We start from the raw sequence: 21,460 nt of genomic DNA, 5'->3' as shown, positions 1-21,460 counted from the left end.
GTCTAAGTCTGTGCCCACTGTAATAGAAAACTTTTTACGGGTCTGTGCACATAGGGACAAATTCACTAAGCCGCGAAGCGCCGAACGCTAGCGTTAATTCGCTATCGTTTGGCATTTTCGCTACTGCGCAAATTCACTAACGAACGCTGGCGTAGTTTCGCTAGTGTTACTTCGCAACCTTACGCCAGGCGAAGTTTCGCTAGCGACGAAACTACGCAAATTCACTAACATGCGCAGTGTACTGAACACTACCTTTTACGCTAGACTTCCTTCGCCACCTCAGACCTGGCGAAGCGCAATAGAGTAGATAGGGATTGTTTAAAAAAAAATTTTCTAAGTCCCAAAAAACGCTGGCGTGTTTTCTACATGATGGCTGATAGGCTGAAAAAGATCGAAAATTTTTTGGGGCTCCCCTTCCTCCCCCCTACATTTCCTGACTCATGGCAACTTACCTAGACAGTGGGCACATGTGTAGGGCAAAATAAAAATTTTATTTGCTGATTTGAAGGTTTTCTAGGCATTTGTAGTGCAGATACGTGTTCCTCCATTGAAATTTGAATTTCGCGCCGTATGCAAATTAGCCTTCGCTAGCGTAACTTCGCTTTATATAGCGAATCAACGCTAGCGCAACTCCGCAACCTTACGCCACCCCTGTGCGCAACTTCGGATTTTAGTGAATTTGCGGAGCCCTGGCGAAACTACGCCTGGCGAAGTGCGGCGAAGTTGCGCCTGGCGCAACTTCGCATCTTAGTGAATTTGCCCCTTTGTGTTCAAATAGTGTGCAGTACTGCAGGGTTCTGTCAATCGTGTTCTATTACAGTAAGCCACATAAAAGGCTGGAGCAGTCCCAGGTCTCATACAAAAAATGCCAGGCTGGAGATAATTCCTTACTAGTGCTATGGTTTCCTTGTGCATTCCAAAGAAAAAAAACCTGGGAAAGGTGAATACTGATGAATCTAGCTCATACGGATGTGGCTGAGCAATGGAAATTAGACTGTAAACTGCTGTGGAACAGGAACTCATGATAGAAGCATTTACAAACAGAAATTGTATAAGTGGTAACTTTTCTATTGTTCCAATAATGTGTGTCAAAAGCATAAACAGCAGGAAGAGAATCTTCTTGACTTCCTCCTCTACCGACATGTTTTGTAGTGGCACATTAAATCTCGGATTGGTAAATCAACCAATAGTACTAGGATAAAGATAATGGTCAATACCCGAACATACAAGACTAAAAAATGTATGTTACACACAGGAAGCATAGGGCAGGCAGAGTATGGCACGCTCAGGGAGCATAGGGCAGAGAGACTATGGCACGCCCAGGGAGCATAGGGCAGGCAGAGTATGGCACGCCCAGGGAGTATAGGGCAGGCAAAGTATGGCATGCCCAGGGAGCATTGGGCAGGCAGAATATGGCACACCCGGGGAGCATAGGGCAGGCAGAGTATGGTACACACAGGGAGCATAGGGCAAGCAGAGTTGGCACACACAAAGCATAGGACAGGCAGAGTATGGCACACACAGGGAGCATAGGGCAGGCAGGGTATGGCACACACAGGGAGCATAAGGCAGACAGACTATGGCGCACACACACAGGGAGCATATGGCATGCAGAACATGGCACACACAGGGAGCGTAGGGCAAGCAGGGTATGGCACACGGAGCATAGGGTAGACAGAGGGCACACACAGCAAGCATAGGGCAGGCAGAGTGTGGCACAAACAGGGAGCTTAGGGCAGGTAGAGTATGGAACACACCGGGAGCATAGGGTATGGCATGCCCAAGGAGCCTTTTGTTGCCCCCTTCAATTTGTCACAGAATTGGGGGGCCATTTCTTCAAATCTGCTACAAACAAATATGGTTTTTGAGCGTGTGAAGCTCCAGTGATTTCATTCCTCTCCTAACTTAACCACCAGAGAGCCCATCCCATCATATTCCGTGGGTGGGCTTCTTGGTGTTTAAGAAAATTTTCAACCTTTGCATCAGGAGTGTTTTGCACTAATTTGCGCTGGCATCAACCTTTATACACCAGTTGTGAAAAGGCCGATCTGCTTATGTCTGGACATTGGCCCAATAGCTCTCACACATAGGACAAATTCTGCAATGAAAATGCATAGTTAAGCATTTCATGCTGAAATCTGTCCCGTGTATGCCATAAAGGGATACTGACACGTCCTTAGAACTGTTAAGGAACGTGTCAGTAATTCTAATAATACGGCACTGTGCCACTGATTTAGTAAAATACCCCCCAAACTGTTCCCAGCTGAACCGCACGTACTCCATCCTGACCGCAAATGTTGCTTGCACACACGGGCAAATTCACTAAAGGGTGAATTGTCGCTAGCGAATCATTTGTGCCACTTCAAGCCACTTCGCCAGGCGAAAATTCTTTTCCACTACCCTAATTCACTAAGTTGTGTCCTGGGCACCGAAAGCTGGCAACATTTTCCTAGCGTTACTTCAGCAGTGCAATTGTTTCAAACTGAAATGACGCTAGCGATCGTCTCTGCCTAGTGTAACTTCGTTATTCCTCTCACGCTTGGGTCAATTTCAATAGGGCGTATGGACGACTTTATTAGAAATGTTGGTGCAAATGCTTGAAGTGGCCACTTTTTATTACAAATGTCCAAGGAACCTTAATAAAGACAGAAGAGATCCTCTAATGCCCTACACAAGAACCTACACTAAAAAGAATGTTCTATGCCCCTCAAATGTCTGGGGGAAAATGTTAACACTAAAAAGTTGAATAGTCAGGACTTTTGCAGGCAATGGACAAGTCTCCAGCGTTTTTACAACTTTAATGCATTTCCGGCAGATAGGATATGATGTCACTGACATAAGATTGAGGAAGATGTAGATTCATTTTACAAGTTTGCCTGGTCTGAGGTGGCGAAAGGAAACTGCGGCGAAAAAGGTGACTTCAGTAAAATTCAAATCTTCGTGAATTTGCGGCTTTACACTCATTCGCTAGAGCGAAAAGTTGCCTGGTGATACAGTGCGAATGAACTCTATAGTCTGTCCCGTTCGCTAGTGAGTTGTCGCCTACACTTGTCAGTAAATTGGCGATGTCCCTGCGGATGGGGTTTCTAGTGAAATGTTGCTAGCGTTGGCCACTTCGCCTATGCCGCAGATTCGCAGTGAATCTGTGGCATAGAGTTGGCAGCCAGTCATGCAGCGCTGGTCCTTCCATAGGCACACATCATCCAAAAAGTTTACTTCATATGTATTGGAACTATGCTCACCAGGAGAGATACTTTCTTAAGATATTTGTGCATGCAGCAGTTCATATTTTTTTTTTATATAACTAAAACTATTTACCAACAGAAACGAATGAATAAGGACTTTGCAGCTGGTTAGATTGATTTATGTTGCACTGCTGGTAGTATCAGTGCGGCATTCTATTGGTCATTTCATTTTGGGGAGTTCAGAAAGCAGCTAGGGAACTTGGCTTTGTAGCTTGTTTGCAGTACGTTGGCAAATATATGTGTATGAATGAGCACACTGAAATATGCCCAGCTTCCTTGTTTATTTATACAGGTATGGGACCTGTTATCCAGAAAGCTTGGGACCTGGGGTTTTCCGGATAATGAATCTTTCCGTAATTTGGCTCTCCATATCTTAAGTCTACTAGAAAATCATGTTAACATTAAATAAGCCCAATAGACTGGTGTTGCTTCCAATAAGGATTCATTATATCTTAGTTTGGATCAAGTACAAGGTACTTTTCTATTATTACAGAGAAAAAGGAAATTAATTTTTTCAAAATTTGGATTATTTGGATAAAATGTAGTCCATGGGAGACCGCCATGGAAGTCACTTCCAATATACATAAATGGAAGTGCATGCATTTTCAGATCACAATGGACCATGTAGACAGACTCTCTGCTCTTCTGTTGATGTCTGTGAAAATTGAACGCTCTGACAGCTGCAGCTTGTAACATTTATCAAAACAACTTGGAAACCAAAAATTAATACTATATTTATATTGGGGATGCACCGAACCCAGGATTCGGTTTGGGATTCGGCCTTTTTAAGCAGGATTCGGATTTGGCGGAATCTTTCTGCCAGGCCGAACCGAATCCTAATTTGTACATGCCAATTAGGGGCGGGGTGGTAAATCGCGTGACACTTTGTCACAAAACAAGGAAGTAAAAATGTTTTCTTCGGTATTCGGCCGAATCTTTCGCCGGGGGTTCAGGGTTCGGCCGAATCCAAAAAAGTGGATTTGGTGTATCCCTAATTTATATACCTTCTGCAGAGGTTGGTTAACTGTATTTCCAGACAATATTGGAGTGCCTTACATGATAATTTAATGAGATGAAAAGATGATGTAAAACTAGCACCCAGGACACTTCTCATGGTTTATGTTCAAACCTTACATTGGTATTTGCAGGACTCAAACACCCTGCAAAATTGATTGGAGCCAGATATTTTTGCATGACCCCTTTCTTCCCTCTGGCCCCATGTTCTTTTGCACTTGCTTCCCTTGGTTAATACTACATAATGACCATTTGTACACTGCTGTTTTCCCCCTTTTGTGCCCTTCTTCATTGCAGGGGTAGAATCCTAAGAATCTTGCTTTCTATGAGCCATACCTCCTGTTTATATAGCTGTGTGGGAAACCCTGGGACTTTCGTCAGAATACATTGTATTGCTTTTAGTGATTTCTTTTAAAAAAAATTAAGTTTAAATTTAATTTTACAAAATGCAGTCTTTTTTTTTCTTGAAGCCCAGTCAGTAGTTGGTTTTCAGTTGCAGCCTACAGATCAAGCTTTTAGGTCAGCTGCAGGGAAATGTTAATTGGATTTTGAAGTGAAACATTTGAAAGGGTCAGTACTTCCTCAGACCAGACTTAACTGACTAGCAGTGATCCGTGAATGTCTTTTCTGAAGACTCCTACAAAGCACAATGTTAATTTTGATTCTGCTTCCTGCTGTTTATGCAGGAGATCAACACACGCATTTTCTACTTTTCTTATGGTTGAAAACACTGTATTTACTCTAGCATGTAGAGAAAACTGCATTATAGCTCCTAAAGAATATGTCAAAACATTGATGATACATGGACAATACGATGCCGGAAAGTTGAAGCTTTGAGTCAATTTTCAGATATTTCACCAAAACTGACAATTTTGGGAAAGCCTTGTGACCAAGTATTTTGGAGCAGAAAGGCATGGGTACCCATTTTAGATTCGGTAGAATGTGTACTTTCCAAAAATATATGGCTTTGGGGGGTAAACATATTTCTGTGTTTTCAACCCCACAAAAAATGCAATGTGTTGATTTTTCAGTAGCGGAAGTAAAGTCCTGGACAATTTGGACGCGCTAACATCATATTGGGGTCTCTAAATGCCAGATACTTTGCTAAACCTATGCACAATGGTCATCAAACTATTCAGTGGACCCCTGGCAATTATCCTTTCTTGGTAATTAATACAGTGTTGGATATGCGGCGCAGCAAAATTAAAACCTTTGAAGGGATTTTTCAGAATATTGATATTTTATAAAAATCGCTACGTTCAGGCAAGCTTTGATGTTTGATAGTTAAGAGTAGAGAGGCAGAATGTATACTTTTCAAAAATATATAGTTTTCTGGGGTAAACCTACTGTTTCAGGATTTTTTGGCCTTGGAATCTAAAGTATGCCGTTGTCTGCTTTCGTGCTTTCAAAATTCGGTAATATACTGCAGGGAGTTTTTTCTGTACAGAAGTCCTAAATCTCCCTAAAACTATACATACTGTATCTGGTATTAGCACGTTCGAGAAACATGAGGCTTGGCAAATCAGTTGGATTTTCATGCGTAAAATTAAATATTTTTCTGGTATAAATTCATATATTATGAAAAATAGGAATTTTTAATTTTTTTGTTATTTTCAGCTTTATACAATCTTTTTGCAGAGGTGGAAATACGTGACAACTCAGGCAGATTTAGAAAGCTCAGGTTCTCCTGAAAAAAAAACAATGTATAGTTTTCCTAGGTAAACTAAAGGTTTCCCCTCAGAAAATGCCCCTAAACTGAGAGAGCACAAAATGTTTCAAAAACGGCTGGCATTTTGTGTATGTAATGTACCTTCTCTGAATAACCATATGTTCCAAACTTCTTCAAATTTGCTTATTTTATTGTTCATTAATGCTGTGAGTTTCTCCATCTCCATCGTCCACCGCAGTTTGCTCTTGTATATTGTTGGTGGAGTTCCTTTCCACTTTCTGGCTATACGATAGACATCGTATGGTTAGGCAGATTTATATTCATAGTTTGTTCATTTGTTGTAATCTGATTTGGTTTACGCAGTACAAGAGCCATCTCTGGGTCGAGTGGAAAGCTTTTTGCCAAAGTTTCATTTATAGTTTTGAATACCTCTTTCCATGACTGTTTAATCATGGGACATGTCCACCACATATGCATTTCATCTGCTATTTCCCCATGTCCGCGTGGGCATACATTTGTTTAACGTTTTATGTAGTTTTTTGGGTGTGTAGTATCAGTCATGAGGTAATTTGTATACATTTTCCTTTACACAGATGTTGCATGATTTTGTAAAATTTTTGTATATCTTTCCTCATTCTTCTTCCTCTAGAGATTCCCCAAATTTTTGTTCCCATTTAAGTATTGCTTTTGTTTTCTCTCTTGATTTGGTCGAGAATAGAGAATCTCAATGTAAAAAGGATGATTTTCTGTCTGCGGGTAGGGTTATGCTCTTAAAGAACATTTAATTAAAGGGCACCCGTCACCCAAAACAATTATTCAAAATTCTATTTTATCACATTAGTCAAGCAAAATGAACTTTAATTACACTATATTAATTATCTGAATCTTGCTTCCTTCAGTCTGGGATTTCAAAATTATAGCAAGCAGGCAGGAGCCATTTTGTGGACACTGTTATTAAGACAAGCCTTGTATCATCTCAGAATCTTGTTTGTGCACCAGAATGGGGGACCCGATGTCCATTCCCATGCACTGGCTACACAATTAAATGGTTAAGAGAACGGGGAATGTGGGGAGAGCAGTGACATCTAGGAAGTGCTGAATGGAAAGTGAAAGTAATTGTCTGCCCCGCCTCTATGCCACTGGCATAGAGGCGGGGCAGACAATATTTGATTGACTGCTGAAATTTTTAAATGAGCTTACAACGGCTATGAATGCTTTAATAAAAAATAGAAATTGGATTTCATGTTTAGTTTAAATAGGACTTTTATTATACAGATTTTTGTGTCTGGGTGACAGGTCCACTTTAAATAGCATATTATTACCTATCCTGGGCAAATACTTTAACTGATGCGTTCTAGAATTTCTTCGTGATATACAAATGGATCATTTTGTTTTCATCCTTATTATGTTTCTTTCTCTCGGGGGAAGAACTCTATATAGATAAGCTCTTCTTTCTCTATTTACCTAATGTCTCAGTTTTAACTTTTCTCTCTTTTCCAGTTCTTCCTTTCCAAAAGAGGAGTTATAAGGTATAAAAAAAAGTGCTTTCAATTTCATTGTTCAGTCATTTTTAGTGCAACATGCTTAAAAGCAATAGATATTTTTAATATCGACCCTCATATTACCCTAAATTGTATTTGACTTTAAAGCCATTTTCACGTTTATGACTTACTATGACTCTCCTAGGTAACAAACAGAATGACAATGCGAGTGGTCCCTGAGGTATCCCAGGGGCCTAGGTCATAGTGATTGTGTGTTCTTGTCTCCTTGCAGCTAAAATCCCTTAGCATCACTTGCTTCTACCTTCATCCACCTGGCTGTCCTGCAACTATTCAAAGTTTCAGTATATACTCTCCTATTTTTACACTCATATAAAAAAAGGCAAATAGATGTTTTTTAAAAATCAGTCTCTTAGTCTGCAAAAAAAACAAAAACACTGTGCCCTGTTAGACTCAACATGGTACACTTCATGAGAACTCCCTCATGCTGTCCAATCATGCTAATGTGACGTTGTATATAAATTTTTGCTGCACATACTCTTCTGCTAATGCCTCACATTAAAATTGTTTTACCAATAATAGAAAACTGCATACCGCACTTACCTTAAAAGGATGCTGTCATGGGGGAAAAATTTTTTTTTCAAAATGAATCCGTTAATAGTGCTGCTCCAGCAGAATTCTGCACTGAAATCCATTTCTCAAAAGGGCAAACAGATTTTTTTATATTCAATTTTGAAATCTGACATGGGGCTAGACATATTGGCAATTTCCCAGCTGCCCCAAGTCATGTGACTTGTGCTCTGATAAACTTCAATCACTCTTTACTGCTGTACTGCAAGTTGGAGTGATATCACCCCCTCCCTTTCCCCCCCAGCAGCCAAACAAAAGAGCAATGGGAACGTAACCAGATAACAGCTCCCTAACACAAGATAACAGCTGCCTGGTAGATCTAAGAACAACACTCAATAGTAAAAACCCATGTCTCACTGAGACACATTCAGTTACATTGAGAAGGAAAAAAAAGCAGCCTGCCAGAAAGCATTTCTCTCCTAAAGTGCAGGCACACGTCACATAACCAGGGGCAGCTGGGAAATTTACAAAATGTCTAGCCCCATGTCAGATTTCAAAATTGAATATAAAAAAAATCTATTTGCTCTTTTGAGAAATGGACTTGATCATCTCACTTACATTGTTCTTAGCAAAGGCTGTGCTTTGAACTAATAAAAAGAATATTCATGACTATCTGCATTTGCTCTGATTGTAGGCATTCAGCAAATGTCATTTTAAGAGTATCAATGAAAAAAACTTTATACTTTTTGTATGGCATATTTACTATGTATATGGTGTATTTACAATGTAGACAAAATCTTGTATGTGAATTCGTGAAAGTAAGAGCAGGATATGATTAAAGGAACAGTAACACAAAAAAAAAGTAATAAAAATATAGCTTTCTGTTTTGCTGCACTGGTACAACTGGTATGTTTGGTTTAGAAACTACTATAATTTATATAAACAAGCTGCAGTTTACCCATGGGGGCAGTCACCCAAAGCTAAAAAAGGAGAAAAGGCCCAGGATACACTGCGGATAACAGATAAGCTCTGTAGTATACAATGGGATTCTTCAGAAGTTATCTATTGTGTATCCTATGCTTGAATGGCTGCCCCCATGGCTGCACAGCTGCTTCTTTATATCAACTATAGTTGTTTTGAAGAAAACATTTCATTTTTTAATTAAATTGTAGTATTACAGAATGGTATTGAGACAACTTGCAATTCATTTACATTTTTTATTTGTGTTTTTTTTAGCTATTTAGCTGTTTATTCTGCCGCTCTCCAGTGTACAATTTCAACATTAGGTTGCTATGGCCCATAATTCACTGACTTGAAGGAGAGACTGCAATATGAATAGGAGAGGGCCTGAATAGAAAGGAGTAATAAAAAGTAGTAATAACAATACATTTGTAGTCTTACAAAGCATTTGTTTTTTAGATGAAGTCAGTGACCCCCATTTAAAATTTGGAAAGAGTCAGAAGGCAAATATTGGAAAAACTATAAAAATGAAAATCTGAAGCCTGGGTGAAAAGTTGCTTGCAAGTGGCCAGACTGTAACATACTAAAAGTTATCTTAAAGGTGAACCACCCCTTTAAGATAGGTGATAGGAAACACGTGCATGAATGGACCAGGTCACGAGGAAGAAAGACATGTGACTTTGAGCACTGCCTTAAGCAGATGGTAGTAAATGAAATGTAATTTAAGATATTGTTTAAAGACAAAGAGATTGGGTGAAAGTCAGAGGGATATTCAGAGAAGGGGCACAGCCCTGGCAAAGTCTTTTATTATATGAAAAGTAATAAGTGGAGTGTAGAATGCTGTAAGACTAAAACTCGTACACTAGTTTGGTGAGGATTCTGAGATGAGTTTAGAGATGTAGGGTGGAGCAGAGTTGTGACCTACTTTGAATTTTATAGATCCCATTCAGATGATCAGAATAAGGGGTTTGTCATGTCTTTAGATTACTCTTTTAAATGCATTTAAAAGTTGTCACCTGTACTAATGGTTTTCACATGTTTTAGTTAACTACAATTAAAGGGCATGGAAAGGCAAATTCACTGGAGGTGCCAATGTTAGGCACATCCCCTGTAATTTCACTTGCTAAACTGGATCAGTGCTCCTTTTAGGAAAAAACTGCTGCCTAGCATATTGGCACCCTCAGTAATTTGTAAAACCGTTTACTCCAGCTTAACAGCCTACATAAGCAATGTATTAGAAGTAAATTCTCTCCATCCCACAATTCCAATTCCTATCTATAATGTATTGCCTGCTGCTTCTGTTTAGGACCTTATACATTGGCAGCTATTGCATTCCCATGTGGTGAATTTATTTGGTGTTCTGCACAGGAGTTAAGTGACCCTAGTCTTTTTTTATTTGGGTTGCATTATCTGTAGTACACTGAAACCAATGTAGATACAATTTTGCATGTCCAGCAGTGTCCTCCTGTCTGTATAGTCCCCATTAGAAAAAACTGGGGTTACTTAACTTCATACATTTTGTAGAGTGTCAAACTGCAATTGTTCTTCTTTTCACCTGTTAATGACAGCACATGCAAAGCATTGTGGGAACTGGAGTAGATATGACTGGTGAAACAATGTTGAAATGGTATTACCGTATATACTAGAGTATAAGCCGACCCGAGTATAAGCCGAGGTACCTAATTTTACCTACGAAAACTGGGAAAACTTAATGAATCGTGTATAAGCCTAGACACAACTACAGCCCTGTCTCCCAGCAACACACATTCCGCCAAAGCGACCCCCCCCAGCGATCAACCGGACTTCTTTGCAAAGTTGATGGTGAAAGAGAATTGCCAAACGGATTACTGTGTGCATTGTCCCACTGTCCCACTACCATGTGCAGAGGGTGCTGTGTGATATTGCCATCACTGTTAATCTTTCATATAACCAACAGAGGGCGCTGTGTGATATTGCAGTCACTGTTATTCTTTCATATAACCAACAGAGGGCGCTGTGTGATATTGCAGTCACTGTTATTCTTTCATATAACCAACAGAGGGCGCACTGTTATTCTTTCATATAACCAACAGAGGGTGCTGTGTGATATTGCAGTCACTGTTATTCTTTCATATAACTAACAGAGGGCACACTGTTCTTTCATAAAACCAACAGAGGGTGCTGTGTGATATTGCAGTCACTGTTGTTCTTTCATATAACCAACAGATGGCGCTGTGTGATATTGCAGTCACTGTTATTCTTTCATATAACCAACAGAGGGCACTGTGTGATATTGCAGTCTCTCCCCAAGCAAACTGTTGGTATAGGAATGATTAAAAGTGACTGCAATCTCAGCTACTGCCCACTGACTCGAGTATAAGCCGAGGTAGACTTTTTCAGCACATTTTGGATGCTGAAAAACTCAGCTTATATGTATATACGGTACTTTACAGGGAAAGTAGAGGAGAAGGTTGTAAGAGGTAGAATCTCAAATTTTGTATTTGAAAAGGAATTTGTCTAACCACTTCCGGTACCAAGTGAGCAGAGAAATAAATAGCAAAGTAGGAAGTTACAGCAGTATTTGATGTGCCAGTAAGTTGGCCTTTTATGATGAAATAGGTTTTTTTTTTGTACATCATTTTCTTGAGTCCATAAATATTTAATACCTTACTTGAATTAGCTGGCATTGAACAAAACAGCACAGAAAAAAACTCTATATTCTGGGAAAGTGAGCCTATTAAATTATAGGTTTAATTGTGATTCCTCAACCATAGATGTAACTTTTGCAGCCAACTGACCCAATGTAAAATGTTAAGTACATGTGAAATATAATAACCAATGTTATATTTTACTTTGTGTGTTTTTATCTTTATTTAGTTGATTGTGGTTTATTTACAGTTGGATGAATGGGTCAAATGCCATTTGTGACTATAGAACTATAAAAAAAAAATAACCTTCTTATGTAAAATGGGGCAATTGTTGCCAAGAAATATAGGCACTTTGTTGTTTCCTGAGAAAAATAAACTAATGAAGAGCAAGAGCTTACTTAATAGCACATACAGCAGTTTCTAGTTGTTATAATAGAGTAGAAATCACCTATCCACTATAAACCACTTGCTGCACTGACAAGCATAGCATTCGGCTTTCAGTGGGTACAGAATTGTGCAAGACCTCATTGTGGAAAAAACACTCTTGAGCTCCAATACCCCATGGAATAGGGGTATAGATAGTAGTTAAAGTACTACAATATATAGGAACTATTTTACTCCATATTGCTGTTCCATGACCATATATAGTGTTATAATCTGGCTAAACATTTTAAGTGATATATTGATCACAGTCCAATATGTAGGGAATAATGCTCCTGCTTACCCCAGTTTGTAAAATATATAGTGAATAAAGTACCCCCTCTTGTAAAATATAAGGATATTATAAGTTATCGAGGAGTTTCATGACCATATAAAAACACGAGGCCGAAGGCCGAGTGTTTTTATACAGGTCATGGAACTCTGAGGTAACTTCTAATATCCTCATATTTTGCAACTGGGGGTACTTTATTTATTATAATAAACACGTTTCAGTGAGTCATGTGACGTAAATTATATCCTTATAAACGGTGAGTTCTGATGTAATTTCTGTCACATGACTCACTGAAACGTGTGTATTATAAGGATATATTATTCAGATAATTCATGTAACTTGTGTGTTTGTGTTTTCTTTTATAAAAAAAATACATACATTACGTTTGGCACACTTAGCTTTAGATGGAAGTCTTTTAACAGTCTGTCATTTGTTTCCTCAGTCTAGGCCCTGAGCCAGATTCTAGGCAGAAATTGCACAGTTAGATTGGCCTGACTCAGACATGGCAAATTGAGAGCAACAGGGAATGTATGTTAAAACATTTGATTCTCCCCTCTTGATTTGTTGGTCGTGTATATTAAAAAAAAATTCCTGGAATATTTTGAAAAACAGTGTGTAGTTCTGGGAAATAAGTGTGTGTCATTTTCTAATTTTCTAGTTACTAGAAGGCCTGCTTCTGATGGGAAATGCTATGCTAAGTTCTCTTTGTTCCCTCCTTTTAGAATATTTTCTGAGAGGAGGGAACCGAGGGTGAAGGAATCAATTTATCGCATATACAGATTATATGGCATAGAAAAGAGTCCAGGTTTTTGTTAAAATATCTTTAAAATAAAATGAAGTTGTGTTGATGCAGATAGCTGCAGTGTTTATGTAACCTTAGCTGCGCAAGGTGTGTGGGTATGGATTTACAGAAGTATGGATTTATAGAAGGATGATGTTCTGATATACCCAGAGCAAAAAAAGTCTAGTTCACGTTCTCCTGGCATTTAGAACACTGAGTGAACTGTGCTTGGTGATTGGGCACTACGTACTCATGTGTTGCTATTTCATAGTGGTGCCCGCTTGCCAGTACAGGTATGGGATCTGGAAACCCGTTATCCAGAAAGTTCCGTATTATGGAAAGGTTCTCCCATATACGCCATTATAATCAAATAATCCAGATTTTTAAAAATGGTTTCCTTTTCCTCTAATAATAAAACAGTACCTTGTACTAAATCCAAACTAAGATATAATTAATCCTTATTGGAAGCAAAACCAGCCAATTGGGTTTATTTATTTAATGTTTACATGGTTTTTTTAGTACTTAAGTTAAGGTATGAAGATTCAAATTACAGAGATCCATTATCTGGAAAAACCCAGATCCCAAGCATTCTGGATAACCGTTCCCATACCGGTATGAAAATGCTGCAGCGGGCAAAAGGCCCTGTGTATCTAAGCTATTGCTATTAGACTATATTTCTAAAGGTGGCCATACACGGGCAGTTAGTGGGTGCTCGATTTCTCCTCCTTATAGGAGATGGCCAGAGAGGAGAAATCGAGCGCCGCATGATGGATTGTCGCAGTGTCACCTTTTCTAAAGTGGAGCACAAGCTGAGTTTCGGTAAGTTATTTATTAATAAAGACTTAGCGATATAAAAAGTTTATATGTTCTACATTAACAAATTGATGTTACTGATCCTTTAAATGTATCCCTGCTCCAACCCTTCCCCACTGCTGCCTGTAAAGTTTCCCTTGGGTTTATTCAAGTTATCAACAAAATGTTAATTTGATGTTACTATAAATGTGCATAGCCTGCGGTGTAGACATTGCCTCTCACACCATGTCTCCAGGCTACAAGTAAAGGGGGTATTTTGCACACAACAAAAATAGTTATTAGAGAATGTTTTGACCACAATTGAATCACAAAACTGGCAACTTGGCAGTCTGCATACTGATGACTGTATGAACGGTTACTGTACACAGTAGTAGTGTGTAGTATTTGTTTATGTCTCGTAGGACCTAGATGAGGTAGTGCTTCATTGACCCAAATAAAACCTCAATGACCTTTGACTGGAACTTTTTAATTTAAAAAAAAAAAGTTATTTTCTGCAGTTTAAGTCAGCATCTTAATCTTGCTGTGTTTTTTTTTTGTTTTTAAACTTTTGATCATGTTTTCACTTAAATGATGAACTCAAGTTGTCATCGTACATCATTTTTATATCTCTAAAGCATTAGCCTTCATAAAACTAAAGTAGTGTATTTGAACATAATTAGAGGTGTCAATTTTTTTTTTTTTTTTTTAGAAATGAACTGCAGAGTTGGTAAAAAAAACCAAAAAACTTTAGGCCTATGCCACATTCTGTGTTTTGACTTCCCTGGTGCTCTCAAAAAAACTGCAATAAATGTCCCTTCCTTGTTATTGAACCCCTTCCTATTTTGCTAAATGAACCATGGCTGCCATATGTCACATCGTATTGGCAGAAACTCTGTGTTAGCCACATTTGGAAAAACACTCATAGCAACCATTTCACAATTAACTTTTTTTTTCAGCCAGGTTAAGGTAGAAATTAAAAAAATAAAAAATTAGTTTTCTTGCCATGGGTTACTCCCAGGGACAAAATTGTCCACTATTGATAAATGAAGCCTATTGACTTTAATGTAGAATACCATGGGGCCTATATGTTTGCCTTTTCAAAGCAGAAGTGTAAGTGGAGGGTGGCGTTTCCAACTTATTAAATTGATACTTTAGTTGATCATAGTCCTGAGCTTTTCTAAAGTTAACTGCTGCAATGAGTACATTATTGTTGTCATTCATCTGAGGCTGCTTAGAAATGTATCCGATAGTTCAGCAAATTGTAACAAGACATAATGGGGGGGAAAAAAATTCTTTACCAGGCGTGTGGGCTAGTAGAGCCCACGATCCAATAAGTGAAAATATTTTTTTTAAAAAAAGGAGTTGTTCACCTTCCAAACACTTTTTTTTTTCAATTCAGTTGTTTTTAGATTGTTCCCCAGAAATAAAGACTTTTTCCACTTACTTTCCATTTCATTTTTTATTGTTTTTCCAAAATATAAGTTTAAAGTTGAATGTCCGTCTCTGACCCTAAACTGTTACAATTTTGCAACAATTAGTTGATACATTTCTCAGCAGCATCTCTGGATTATTAGTAACTATTGTATCATTTCTAACAGCTGCCTGCAATGAAACCCAGAGATTCTGCTCCGCAGGGACAAAAATAAGAAATGTATCAACTATATGTATCCATTTAGAACAGTTTACTTGGACGGCGACCCCCCCGGGCTGCTTCAGTTTGAAGATGAACCACCCCTTAAAGGGAAACTATACCCCCTGATCAATGTAGGTTTCTATTAAAATATTGCCAAAAAGAACCGCTTGTATGAAAAACCTTGCTTCATGTAAATAAACCAGTTAGAGCTGTAGTATTTCTGGTCATGTGATCTGAGGCAGCACAGAGACCATGACAAAATAGTGGTTCATGGCAAGAGATGCAAAAGGGCAATATTTACTTAAGTATATATACCAGTTTGGTAAGATTCTTTAATATGCCACTTAATTTGATATAAATTATGTTGCGTAAGGTTTAATTTTAGGGGTATAGTTTTTCTTTAAAACATGAAAGTTTTATCCCTGTAAAAAAAAAACCTGCCAAGGCCTGGGCCTGTATTACAAATTAACCGGTAATTTGTAAGCCCTTGGCAACACCCAATTTGCTCAGAACTTACCTTTTTTTTTTTCAGCCTTCTGGCCATTGCGCGATGTTGCTCTGCCCCCTTGTGCATCACAGTATGTGGCTCTGACCCCTTTTGCATCATGGACCACCCCTTTTGTTCCTGCCCCCCACCGGCCGGTAAAATTTTTCAGAAAAGGTGGCAACCCTACCTGTAAATGGTCAATATTACTCTGAAAAACATAACTTTTTTGTAGCTGTATAGGTTGGCAGACTATATACAAAAAAAAAATCAAAGGGGTTGCTTGCCTTAAAGGAGAAGGAAATCTACGGAGGTAGTTTATCGCCAATAGATTAGCTGCAATAGTGCAAGCTAGAATGCTATATTCATTCTGTAGAATGTTTTACCATACCTAAGTAAAAAGCTCTAGAAGCTATCTGTTTGTTTAGGATAGCAGCTGCAGTATTAGCTTGGTGACATCACTTCCTGCCTGCGTCTCTCCCTGCTCACTTATAGCTCTGGGCTCAGATTACAGCAGAGAAGGGGGGGGGAGAGGATCAAACTGAGCATGCTCAAGCCCTAACCCTGGAGGTTTAAGCTGAAGGCAGGAAGTCTGATACAGAAGCCCATGTGTACACAATAGAAGGAAAGAAATACTGTGTTTCTTTTGACAGTGGACTAAGAGCAGCATTATTTTGAGGGTTTACTGGTATATTTAGGTGGACCTTTCTGATAAGTCTTACTTAGTTTTAACCTTACCTTCTCCTTTAAGGAACACCCATAGATTTTATGTTACCTATGGGGCCTATTAATAAACATACATTTTTAATCATGCAAAAAAGGGAAAAACTTGTCATTTGAATCTATTTATATCACTGCAGGGAGGCATCATTTCTGTATTTAGAAACTTTGGTATGCCTATTTATAAAAGTTACCAGAATTTACACCAAAATGTTCCACATTTGAAAAAGTCCCTTCAAGTGAATGTGAACTAAGCTGCATTAGGTCACTTTGTACCCGCATCATGCATGTTTTTTTTTTTTTTTGCGCACCACAAAGAAAATGTAATGTTCTAGTTGAATGATTAGCACATGCCTTTTTTAACTTGTGGTTTGTCTTGAATATGATGTAAAAGGTAAATTTGTGCCTGTTTTGGCACCACAGGATAAGGAAATGTGCATAATATCTATGCAACACCTTCCATCTTTGCTGATTGCAGAGTTAATTGGTTAAAAGAGCTGTCATTTCATATCGGTGATTTTATATTCTCTCCATGTTTTCTTGCTGTGTTCAAAAACGACATTTACATATCTTCCAGAGCTTGGATCTAAGCTGGAGTGAGCATTTTTGATACTTTCGAAATGACTCCTATGTTAGATGAATGGATAGTTTGTTTTGGTTTGCTGCAGAACCATACAAGGCATGTCAAAACCATCCTCATTCCAGAATGACGTGTAACCATACATTTAAATGCTTAAAAAGGCACAGAAACATAATTAGAATCCGCAAATTTGTGTGGCTAGAGTGCACAAGTAAGAAAAAAAACGGAATAAGGTCATAGGGCAGGACCCATTTTTCATGAGACCCCTGCAGATATGAAATCACATGGAAAATGCAATATATGGTAATGCAAAGACTGTAATTTAAAAGCTGTATTACTTTTTAATTCTTTTTAACAGTTCTATTTCAGTGAGTTGATAGACCTGCTTGGGATTTCTACACAGTTGTATAGGTTGAAGTCGCTTTTAGAACTCCATTAAAAGAGGCAAACTGCTGCTTGGAATTATAGTTAACTAAGCTTACCAGCATTCAGCGTTGCATTGTTAAATTAATTTAAAATTTGCTGCATTAATTTACTGTTCTGCCTTTCTCCAAGCTTGAATTTAAATGTCTGTCTTTTTCTCTGGTTTAGGATCTCTAGCAATGAGAGTGCTTGTTTTTTATTGAGTGGGCTTTGGATACTCTCTTCTTTAACCAGTAAGAATCATCTAAACTAAATTGAGAGGCTTGGCTAAGGCAGGCCATGCACCCACAGATAGTTGCTGGACAGACTATCATGACTGATCTATTTGTACTAGGGCTATTTGGAGGTTTGCCACTTGGACGTATCTGAAAGTGTCATCTGCTAGTGCACCATGTCGGTGAGCGCATAATTCGGTAGCAGATGAGGCACAACCGTTCTTAACTTTCTGTTATTCAGATTGTTAGTATTGTTGGCAAAAGTTGGCCAATAAGTTGTATAAGCCAGTGTATTGTTACCTTTAAAGGGGTCTAATGTATCACGCTGTGTAAAAAGTGGAGTGACTTATTACTGGTGATGTTGCTCAAATCAACCAAATAGATTTTTGATTTTGTTTTCTAAAGGTCCCCATACACAGGCCACTATAAGCTGCCGACATATTAAGTTGACCACTTATTAGGCAGTGTATGGGGCCCTCCAATGGGCTACCCTGATCAATATCTGGCTGAAAATCAGGCAGATGTCGATCAGCCAGGTTTAAAAATCCCATCAGATACAGGACCACATCGGTTTGTTGATGTGGTCTTTGATCCGGATTAGCATTTTATGCTTGTTGTGATACAACCGTTTGGCCCTAGGGCTCATGATCAGATCATTCCACTTCAAGGTGGGCATATCAGGGAGAGATCCGCTTGTTTGCCGACCTTGCTAAAAAAGCAGATGTCTGGCCACCTTATATCTAATTGCTGATTGGTTGCTAAGGGCAACGTCACCAGTAAATATTCTCACAAGCAAACTTTGGGCGACTTTGGAAAATGAAGCGCCGCGAGTGCCATGCCGCAGGCTTTTTTTCATTGAAGCAGGTGGAAGACATGGGGAAGCAGTTTGGGGAGATTAGTCGCCCCAAAGAAGGGGCGATTAGTCGCCAGGCGACTAAATCTACCCGAATCTCCAGATGTGACATTACCCTTTCAGTAGCCTATTTGTTGCCTGAACTATGAATTCTACACGTTGTGTTGCTGCCTGCCTTTTTCCTGTGCACGCAGTGAGTAACCAGACCTTTTTAAAGTCGTAAAAGTAAAGTAAACCTCAAAAATGTGTTTTAAGGTATTGAAAATATATTTACTGCTGCTCCTCATTGTAAAAACACATGTTTGTTTCAGAAATACTGCTATTGTGTATATAAACAAGCTGCTGTGTAGCCATTGGCGCAGCAGTTCAAACACAAGATTATTATTATTTTAAGTTATTTTTTAAACTTCTGTTTTTTTTATATCTTGAAAATACTTAGAGGAATAAATGAAATGGTCTTATTACCTATAGCATTTACATGTTCTCATGCAGCTAACTTGTAATGCTACCTGCTTGGTGCTGAGAATTACTAAAGTAGCAAATTTTGCACATTTTATTATGACATCAACAATGTTTTAAGATGAAATTGCAATATAAATAACTTCTTTATTTCTTTATATGTAGAAACATTCATTAGCTAGTTTAGCTGGAGAGACTGTGGTAATTCTATTTTACTCAAACATTGCCTTTTAACATATTAAAATACCATAATCCATCTGTGATTTAATTTTGACATAGGGTGACCTTTTCTGATGCTTGTGTTCAAAGCTCAGAATGCTGTTAAGTAAAGCATACAAATAGTGAGGTTTTATTAGGTTGTGTGTTGTGTTGGATACTGTCCAAATTTGTCTGCTTGTTTTTCATTCTACATTTAGCAGTATATATATTTTTTATGTTATATAATTACTCAGTATTAAAAATGTTTAGCTTAGATGACTCTTGTTAGAAATGTTTTATTTGCTTACTGCAGTAGCCCAAATGTTTAACAGACCTTTAACAATAATAATCCAGGTCTCCAAACATTTTTCTCAGGAGCTTAACTTTTTGGATCTTGTTAAGCCTTTGTGTCCGTAACATTCAAATGCTCTTGGCTAAGATTAGGGGTCATCAAAAATAATGAAGCCAAATATATTTAGGATCGGCTACCTGCTTTGGATGTTTCACAGAAGTTTGTACTTGGGACCAAGCAGCAGTGTAAAACGCAATTGTTTGAGCCAGTACTTTACTGTACTGGCTCTGGCTACTGTACCAATAGGCACTGGCATAGGGACATACAGTTGTGCTCCTAAGTTTACATACCCTTGCAGAATTTATGATTTCTTAAAGGAAAACTATACCCCCCAAACAATGTAGGTCTCTATTAAAAGATACTGAGTAAAACAGCTCATGTGTAAAACCCTGCTTCATGTAAATGAACCATTATCATAATAATATACATTTTTAGTAGTATGTGCCATTTGGTAATGATAAATAGAAAATTGCCATTTTAAAAAATAAGGGCCGCCCCCTGAGATCGTAAGATTCACTGTGCACACATACAAACCACATGTAAGGTCACATGAGCCAATTAACAGACAGAGTTCTACCTTTTGTTTCCTCACTTCTTCCTGTTGCAGTTAGTGTTGTAGTATTTCTGGTCAGGTGATCTCTGAGGCAGCACAGATAGTCACAAAATGGTGGTTCAAGGCAAGAGATGTAAAAGGGCAATATTTATGTAAATATATATTCCAGTTTGGTAAGATTCTTTAATATGTCATTCAATTTGATGTAAACTATCTGTTGCTTAAGTATTCATTTTGGGGTATAGTTTTCCTTTAACCATATTTCAGAGAATATGAATGATAACACAAACTTTTCTTTCACTCATGGTTAGCGGTTGGCTGAAGCCATTTATTGTCAAACAACTGTTTACTCTTTTTAAATCATAATCACTACACAAACTGTAGTTGTGTTATCATTCACATTCTCTGTAAATTGTAATCCTAAATTCTGCCAGGGTATGTATGCACAACTGTACAATGAAGTGTCTCAGGTAAAGTGCTAAGTGCTGTATATTTCTGTAGTACCAGGAGATGTCTCAGGATTGTCCGATCAATTCCACATTTGTTACAAATCATGCATTATAAATTATATGTTACATTGAAATGACTTGTATCTTTTCACAATTACAAATTTTTATGCTACAACTGCAATGTTTTAAAAGTTTAACCAGGAAGTTTTATCACTTTGATATATTGCTGCACATTCATACTTGATTCAAAAATGAATTGATTGATTAATGAATTTATTGAAGAGTGGGCAGTTGGGGGGGACTAAGCCTTTTTCTTACTATTTAAGTGTATTCTGTGTATTGCACAATTAGGCTGACAAAGGGTCTTGTATAGGCCCCAAACATTACCACTATGATGAGCTTATAAATAACCCAAAACTGGTTTAACGGCATTGAATGTGCCATTGGTGTTCGTGGATACTATTTTTAGGCCCTTGGCAGCTTTTTGGGGCCATACACCTAGAGGCACCTGATACCAAACAGGTAATACTGGAAGCAGCACTCCATCTTTGTACTGTAAAGCCGTCCATAGACAAAGTTACACAAATGGAAGGTTTGCACAATTTTTGGACCATGTGTGGATTGTCCCGCCAGTTTTTGGACCATGGTGATTGCTCGTTTAGTCAAGTGAAC

The 21,460-nt window shown here is 38.3% G+C and overlaps 1 protein-coding gene across 2 annotated transcripts in view; it reads left to right on the top strand.

Moving 5' to 3' along the window:
- Positions 1–21,460, top strand: part of ell.S (elongation factor RNA polymerase II S homeolog) — a 68,235-nt gene that overhangs the window by 5,563 nt on the left and 41,212 nt on the right.

The sequence above is a fragment of the Xenopus laevis genome, chromosome 1S (genome assembly GCF_017654675.1).
Source record: "Xenopus laevis strain J_2021 chromosome 1S, Xenopus_laevis_v10.1, whole genome shotgun sequence".
Lineage (NCBI taxonomy): Eukaryota > Metazoa > Chordata > Amphibia > Anura > Pipidae > Xenopus > Xenopus laevis.
Note: the sequence above shows the minus strand (reverse complement) of the source record. Positions and strands in the feature narration are given on the sequence as shown.